Source organism: Raphanus sativus, unplaced genomic scaffold, assembly GCF_000801105.2.
Source record: "Raphanus sativus cultivar WK10039 unplaced genomic scaffold, ASM80110v3 Scaffold0177, whole genome shotgun sequence".
In the NCBI taxonomy this organism is placed as follows: Eukaryota; Viridiplantae; Streptophyta; class Magnoliopsida; order Brassicales; family Brassicaceae; genus Raphanus; species Raphanus sativus.
The window spans coordinates 13,415-22,086 of NW_026615497.1; the positions used below are offsets into that span (position 1 = coordinate 13,415).

The 8,672-nt window shown below is 42.9% G+C and overlaps 2 non-coding genes across 2 annotated transcripts; both read left to right on the forward strand.

Annotated features, from left to right (window-relative positions):
• Nucleotides 1-471: 471 nt before the first annotated feature.
• LOC130501369 (small nucleolar RNA R71) lies at nucleotides 472-578 on the forward strand. The gene has a single exon (XR_008939635.1). It is a non-coding gene; the product is annotated as a small nucleolar RNA R71 (small nucleolar RNA).
• A 3,468-nt stretch (nucleotides 579-4,046) lies between these two features.
• LOC130501368 (small nucleolar RNA R71) lies at nucleotides 4,047-4,153 on the forward strand. The gene has a single exon (XR_008939634.1). It is a non-coding gene; the product is annotated as a small nucleolar RNA R71 (small nucleolar RNA).
• Nucleotides 4,154-8,672: the final 4,519 nt, after the last annotated feature.

The window sequence follows — 8,672 nt, forward strand, 5'->3', positions numbered from 1 at the left end:
AGCTCAGTGAACATGCTGTCCATCCTGGTGTTGATGTCTATGGTAACCTGATTCAATGCCTTAACCTGAAGCTGCTGGCTCTGGAGCATCTGCTGCATCATAATGTTCAGATTTTTCAGATCATCCGGCGGACTGTTCCCTGCATTTGGAGCACTCGCGGCTGGAACAGCTTGCCGATTGCTCTGCGGAGTGGTGTTCTGATACCCAGATCCTTGTGCCTGGTTGTTCTGCAGTAGCTGATCGACCTTAGCTGTTAGCTCATCAATTTTCTGGGTGTGTACACTGTTCCCTTTCTTGGAGCGGTTACTCTTCTGATTCTCATTGGCTGAGCTAGCTGCCATGTTCTCAATCAGCTTGAACGCTCCATCAGTGGTCTGAGTCATGAAGTCTCCATTGCTCGAAGAGTTTAGAGCACCTTCGTATTTCCAGTCCACTCCATCATAGAAAATGCCCAGGAGGTAATCATCATCAAATCCATGGTGAGGGCATTCTCTCTGGTAGTCATTGAAGCGCTCCCATGCGTCACAAAAAGGCTCATCATGGAGCTGTTTGAATGAGTTGATCTTGTTCCTCAATGCAGCTGTTCTCGCCTTAGAGTAGAAATGGTTGAGGAACGCTGATCGGACCTGTTCCCATGAAGTGAGAGAGCCGGTAGGGGGATAGTTCAACCACCGTGCAGCCTTTCCATCAAGAGAGAATGGGAATAGCATGCACTTGATGTAGTCTGGTGGCACACCATTCGCACGAATGAAACTGCAGACTTTTTCGAAATTCTCAATATGCTCCATTGGAATTTATGCAGAGAGACCAGAGAACACTTTTCTCTGCACCAGATCAATCAGAGCAGACTTGATCTCGAAGTCCTGCCTGGTGCAGAGTGGTGGAACAATGGCAGAACGCGTAGTAGGAATGTTCCGCTGAAGGTTTTTCTCCCCAATCGGAACAGTTTACGCCGCCTGTTCCTGCTGCGCGAGAGCAGCCTGTTGAGCAGCTTGTTGTGCAGCTGCTTGCTGAGCTTGGATGGTCTGCTGCATTTGCTGTTGCATCAGTTGCATTGCTGCAGCGAGATCATCCTGATGGCCGTGATCACCCATGGTGGTGTGAGTAGGCCTTGGCTGTCTGCTCCTCAGACTGCTCCGCTCATCTGTCTGCTCCTCATCCCTTTATATTGATACCTACTCTTCTTCTCGACCTTCCCAATGGCTCATGTATCCTGAATTATTCTCCTTCTCCATCACCATATGCTAAATAAAATGAAAGATAGATTTTTTTTATTTTTTTTAACAAAGATGGTGGGGTGACGAAGAAGGAGGTAACATGTGATGTTTGGATTGCCACTGGTGGTTCTTCTGGTTCAAATCATTCTGGTTCTCCATCCATGTTCTTGCACAGCTCATTGGTTATGGAGCGGTTGCTCCCTTAATCTGCTTGTTCTCTTTGTGACTGAATCAGCGCAGCAGTAACGAGTAAGAGGCTGCGTCGATCCTTTCCTCTCCGACCTTTTTGCACATATCTGCACATATAACACTGAAAAACAAATGCATGAAGGTGGAATTAAGGCTAAGGTGCAGGGTGGGAACTAGCTAAAAATGAGCTAGCCACTCAGGAACAACAAGATGGATATAAAGGATAAGAAGTCCTGAGTGTTGTTCTAGTTTCCCTGATCTAGTGCCCATAACAAGAAGAATTTCAGTCAATATTAGGTTCAAGTTAGGTGCAGTTAAGTCTACCCAGTGTAACCTGATCGGCTGAGAACTTCTGGAGAATCAAGTGAGATATGTTAGGGTGTTCCAGGTCCACATGTGTGTCTTTCGCCACTGCTAAGGTCACTGAATAAGATAACTAAAGCACGAGGTGGTTAGTGATCAATACAGAATAAGGTCCTAATTCCCACAAAATTTTGACTGACTCGATCCTAAAAACTGACTCAGACTGACTCAAAAGATAAACAAAAGAAAGAAACGAGTTAGTAAACGATGAAGACCCTCCCCCATACTTACTTCACAACGTCTCGGTTTGAAAATAAATCAGAGAGAAGGTGAAAACAAGAATATACATTTTTTTGGTCGAGATACTTATCTGGAGCGGGTGCTCCGAAAAATTCTGGGTGTTCTGTCGCCAGATTTTCACCTGGGATGGTTGTTCCTGGCTCCTGGAGAACATGGTGCTCCGCTTCTGCAACCTAGAATTTTTCGAAGTATCTCGGATTTTTCTATTTTTTGACCTGAAACTCAATAAACTAAAACAAAAATAAGCAAATAAAAACAAAACCTAATTATATTTACACTTACCAGTGGGTTGCCTCCCACCAAGCGCTTGGTTAAAGTCACTAGCTTGACTTGGTGACAGGGATTAGTCGGGTTGAGCATGAGGGCTTGTTCCAAAACAAGCTCCACAATCTGACATGTTCAGCTTCAAAACTCTGCTCAACAACCCTTTCACAACAGCTTCTCCTTTCTCTTTCAGCTCATCAGTGAGAATAACTCTGACTTTAGAGAAAGGTTTAGAAGTACCCTTGCACTTTACCTCATATTCAATGGATTTCTCATCACACATGCAAGGTATCAAAGCCATGGTAGGATCTCTCCTGGCCCTTTTCTTCTGGACTTTTACATTCACCTTAGCATTCCCACTGAGTGTATGGGTATCAGTGTGAGGATCTCCATCCAGGACTTCCTTGATCTCATTGTTTTTACCAAGCTCCTTCCATAGAACAACCTTCAACTTTTCTCCACTGAACACTGAGATGCAAGAGGCGTGTAGTTTCTGAAATCTGGTGGGAACAGCCTGATAGAAGACATTCTTGTTGATGTGGGAGAAGGAGGCTCTCTTATTAGGCATATCAACTATTGCTCCCACTGTAGCCATAAATGTCCTTCCTAAGATCAAAGGCATCTCATGACCTTTGTTCATCTCAACAACCTGAAATTCAGTATGGAGAACACAGTCCCCAACTTGGACAGGAAGGTTGCGAATGGTGCCATAAGGAACTGCTCTGGACGAGTTTGCAAAAGTCAGAGTCACCTGAGAAGGCTCAACCTCAGTAATGCCCAACTTGTCTACAATCGCTTTTGAGACAAGATTCACACAAGATCCGGAGTCACAAAGAGCTTCTTTAAATTCTACTCCAGCAATGGAACATGGAAAAACAAACTTCCCAGGGTCATCAACCTTAGGCAATACCTTCAGTGATGGTATTAATGCTTCAGTAAAGAGAGCCTTAATTTCATCTCGAGTCTCTCCACTGTTCTTGAAGAACATGTTGCAATGGTCGAATCTCCCAAGCTTGTTCAAATGAGATATTTTAAGGAAGCCTTCTTACCATCTTCCTAAATCCAGCCAACTGCTTTGTTCTCTGTTCTGCGCCCAGAACAGTCTCAGCGAACAGTTGTTCCGCTTGTTTTTCCTCAGAATTCTCACGTCTCTGCTCGGTTGCATTACAATGCTCAACCCTAGGATTCATCACACTCTTTCCACTAATGATCTCTTGCTGCCTTTTAACACTCTCAGTTGTTTGAGCAAGCTGAACATCAATCCTCTTTATGTGGTTGCTCACAGTATCATACTTTGTATTCAGCTCAGTGAACATGCTGTCCATCCTGGTGTTGATGTCTATGGTAACCTGATTCAATGCCTTAACCTGAAGCTGCTGGCTCTGGAGCATCTGCTGCATCATAATGTTCAGATTTTTCAGATCATCTGGCGGACTGTTCCCTGCAGTTGGAGCACTCGCAGCTGGAACAGCTTGCTGATTGCTCTGCGGAGTGGTGTTATGATACCCAGATCCTTGTGCCTGGTTGTTCTGCAGTAGCTGATCGACCTTAGCTGTTAGCTCATCAATTTTCTGGGTGTGTACACTGTTCCCTTTCTTGGAGCGGTTACTCTTCTGATTCTCATTGGCTGAGCTAGCTGCCATGTTCTCAATCAGCTTGAACGCTCCATCAGTGGTCTGAGTCATGAAGTCTCCATTGCTCGAAGAGTTTAGAGCACCTTGGTATTTCCAGTCCACTCCATCATAGAAAATGCCCAGGAGGTAATCATCATCAAATCCATGGTGAGGGCATTCTCTCTGGTAGTCATTGAAGCGCTCCCATGCGTCACAAAAAGGTTCATCATGGAGCTGTCTGAATGAGTTGATCTTGTTCCTCAATGCAGCTGTTCTCGCCTTAGAGTAGAAATGGTTGAGGAACGCTGATCGGACCTGTTCCCATGAAGTGAGAGAGCCGGTAGGGGGATAGTTCAACCACCGTGCAGCCTTTCCATCAAGAGAGAATGGGAATAGCATGCACTTGATGTAGTCTGGTGGCACACCATTCGCACGAATGAAACTGCAGACTTTTTCGAAATTCTCAATATGCTCCATTGGAATTTATGCAGAGAGACCAGAGAACACTTTTCTCTGCACCAGATCAATCAGAGCAGGCTTGATCTCGAAGTCCTGCCTGGTGCAGAGTGGTGGAACAATGGCAGAGCGCGTAGTAGGAATGTTCCGCGGAAGGTTTCTCTCCCCAATCGGAACAGTTTGTGCCGCCTGTTCCTGCTGCGCGAGAGCAGCCTGTTGAGCAGCTTGTTGTGCAGCTGCTTGCTGAGCTTGGATGGTCTGCTGCATTTGCTGTTGCATCAGTTGCATTGCTGCAGCGAGATCATCCTGATGGCCGTGATCACCCATGGTGGTGTGAGTAGGCCTTGGCTGTTGTCTGTTCTCTCTTTCTAACCTTGCGAGCTCCTGGTTGCTGAGTGTAACTAAATGTCCTTGTGCGTTGCTCCGAGTATGTCAACTGGTCATGCACCTGAAACATTAGCTGCAACAAAGAGAAAAGAGCAAGTTAGAGGTCTTAGACTAAATAAATAACCAAAAAATAAAGGTAAAAAAGATGGTCCCCGGCAACGGCGCCAAATTGATATTACGTGTATACGCACACCAGTTAACCTAATGTGCAAACTACCACAATCGAATGGTATGTCGATGTAGCACTTTAGGATCGAATCCACATAGACCAACTATTACACTTTATCTTTATGGGATCAATATCAATCTAAAACAATATGGGGGTTTTAAGGTTTGAGAAATCATATCAAGCAAGTAACAAATTGGTTTTAAGTTTTCAGATTAATGAGAAGCTAACCTAGGGTTCAACGGGTGCTTACGATCATGAGCCAAACAATTATTCAAGTTCGATTAATGAACCAGTCTAGAACTCGGAACACACTGCTAGATCAACCCACTGTCGTGGTGTTTCACCTTTCATCAATCAACCTCAGCGCCTAAGATGTCGCTTGGTCTGAGAGTTGATGATGAACATTAAGAGCAGATCTGATCAGTTCACAAAACACCCTAATATCTACTTTCGCTGATTAGGGATGCAATGCTCATTCATAACATTTCTAGCAACCTATTACACGGTTAATGAACAGATTAAACCTAAGTTCATGCATTGAATGGCCACTTTAATGCAAGCAATAAGATTAGTTATGAATGAAGACAATCAATGGATACTTATCTATGTTTAGCTCACAATCTAACACCCTAACACCCTAGGCTAACTAGATCGACTACTCAATCATAACAAGAGAAAACACAGAAATCAAATCTGAATAATAATGCATGTTAATAAAAGAGATAGAAAGAGGGTTCAGGGTAATCTTCTCTATGGAGTGAGAGATGGAGCCTTCTCCCTTTACAATAAGCAAAATCCTCAAATCCTAAAGTCTTCAATGGTTTCTTGTGTCTAGAATAGCGTAGAATGATGTAGAAAAAATAGAAAAAGAAGTTATATCAAAGCCACAGACGGCCAGAGAGAAAAACAAGGTAATTGGGGCAAATCCCGAGATGTTGTATTTTCCTTATTCGTCGGGAACAACCTCGGGATCACTCCGTCTGCTTTTTCCGCTTGATTGGGAACAGTCATCAGACTGTTCTACGTGAAAATCACCAAACTGCACTGATTTCTACCTCTTTTGTTCCAACAGTCCATCTTCCATCCAGTGCAACTCCAGACCTGTAATGACTCGAAAAGGACTAGAAAGACTCGATAAAGACTTGAAAACCAATTAGAAAACATATATAAAATGATGTATATAACACCATATATCAAGAAGAGTGGATGATAATGGAGGAGTTTGGATGGATTTGGAGTAGATGGTGTAATAGTGTATAGTGAGAAAGCACTATACACTAATTCAGGAAGTACTATACACTATTTGGGAAGTCTTGGATCACAAGTAAGAGTGATGAACGACCAAATAGTGTCTTGGGTAACGAAGAAGCTATGCAAGAGTGTTTGGAGAGGAAAAAGCTATGCAATAGTGTTTGGAGAAGGAAGAAGCTATGCAATAGTGTTTGGATAAGTAACCTTATCTATCCAGTCCAAGACAGGCTGGAAAGGAAGAAGCAAAGGCTTGACTATGTATCTGGCCAAGGGAGTGGACAGATACATATGGCGAGACTTGCCACACCTTTAGACAGCTTTATGTATTCAAATGAAGTGATCTCAGCCTTCCATTTGAATTAAAGTATTTCGCCAGCCTGCCTTGACTATATGAAGACAAGACCAACTCCATCCTAGCCATCCATCCTTCAAGTGATTTATCAACCCTTAGATATAGGTTTATGATGTCTCAGATTGTAAAAGCCTATATAAACAAGTGTATGCACGAAATGTAGCTCTCAAGTGAGTAAGGGGGATTTCCCCTCTCCTTCATATTTATAAAATGTGTTCTTGAGTCAGAATCCTTTAGTCTCTCCCTTTCTTATTCTCAAGTCTTATAATCTCTCAAAGTCTTGTTTCTGATTCAAGTAAACACTAATCTACACACCTAAACAAACTCTCATCTATCTCTCTTTGAATCTCCACTTACAAACTCTCTTGTTACTCTATTGGAGTTCTTACACACACACACACACACTTATAGAGTTGAGATCTCTTGTAAAAACTCACATGGTATCAGAGCCAGGTTCATCAGAACCTGAGCTAAAGCTTCCACATACACACTGCTCATCCCTCAGCTCAAATCCAAACCATTGAAGTTCTCTTTCCATCCGTTCGGTTTCTTATGAAGAAGAAGACTGAAGCTTGGCGAGTTCTTGTGGTTCCTCATCCTTTTTCCTGTCTAGCCTGATGGTGACTCTAGTTGGAAGCAAAGGTGTATGGAGAGGCCTAGCTAACCTTGTCCAAAGCGCCTTGTCCAAGAGAAGTGTTCATCCGGTTACAAGAAGAAAGCTTTCCAGTACATGGCGAGTAGAAGTTGTAGAGAAAGGAGGGGTCTTTGAGTTGATGGTGAAAGGAGGTGGCCATGAACTGAAGGAGAAGGATATGGGTGACGATCCAGACTTCTAGACCTCCAGAACTCATGACCGGAAGCCTTGAAGTTTAAGGAACCAACCTGGTTTCTTATAGTAAGCGATTCTGATCTATTAAAAATATGAGCTTGTGTGTTGATTAACAGGTTGTGTTGTGTGTGATTGTTGGTTCCGGTGGATGTTTAAAGATTGCTAAAATGGTTTAGAATCTGTCCTAGGATGCATAAGAGTATTGTTAAGTGGTTGAGAGTGTTTTAAAAAATGCTTAGAGAGTTGTTTAAAAATTACTTGCCTGATTCTTAATGAAATGTCTTGTTAGGATGGTAGATTTGTTATCTTATCCAGCTTGCATTCATGTATAGAAATCACTTAAGGTTGAAGCATGGTGTGTGAGATTGAATATGCTTAGCTCCGGTTCATAATGATGCATGATAGGATTGTTTAATCTGCTTACATACATGGATTGAAACTGATTGAAAGCTGTTGCATATAGTTTAAGAGACTAGTATGTATGGACTTTAAAGCTAAGGTTCTTTAAAGAGGATACATAATGTCTAGTAGCTACCTTACATTGAGGCATTAGATTCATGTCTAATAGCTGAGTACAGAAGTTTAAAAAATTTCCTAGTAGCTTGCATTGAATCTGTTTGATCTTGCTTGTACTTGGAGTGAAAAGCTTGCAAAGAGGGGAACTTGATCATACTTGTTTTCAATATGTTGCAAAGCTTAAGACATTGGAGATCAATCTTGATGATTAGTCAAGATGTGATCCCAATGCACTTGTTTCTGATCTTTGCTGGAGTTTGAGTGATGTTTCAGGTTCACAAGGAGTGTTCTTGGTTCAATATCCATCCGAGTTGAAAGAGGCAGAATGTGTTGCCATTGTGGGTACAATGGAGAAGAGTAAAGAGAGTGGTGATGCGCCACAAGAGTTTGAGGTCACTGAAGCTCACCTTGCAAGCTTGGATCCCAAGTCTCAATCCAAGCTTGAGGAGGGGAGTTAAGTGAGCTATCAAGCGGTTTAGAAGAGCCATTGCAAGCAACTGAAGAAGAAGCCATTTGGGTCTAGGAAGTGGCGTGTCTAGGCAATAGAGTATTCAGAGTACTCTTGGCTGTGAGAAGATGAAGACTCTATCAGGGCGGCTTCTAGTGTGAGGTGACTGAAGAGGGAGAAGCTTCCACAAGCATTCCATACAAAGATGGCGAGTTCAAGGTGTTGCAATGGTGTGAAGATAAGTGATCATGTACGCTATCCTTCCAAGCTTGACTTGTTCCACATGGTCAAGCTTGAGGGGGAGTGTTGAGACTTACATGATCTGAGAGTACTTGGTGGTTATTCAGGAAGAGGAGCAGACCAGTTATGAAGCAAGAT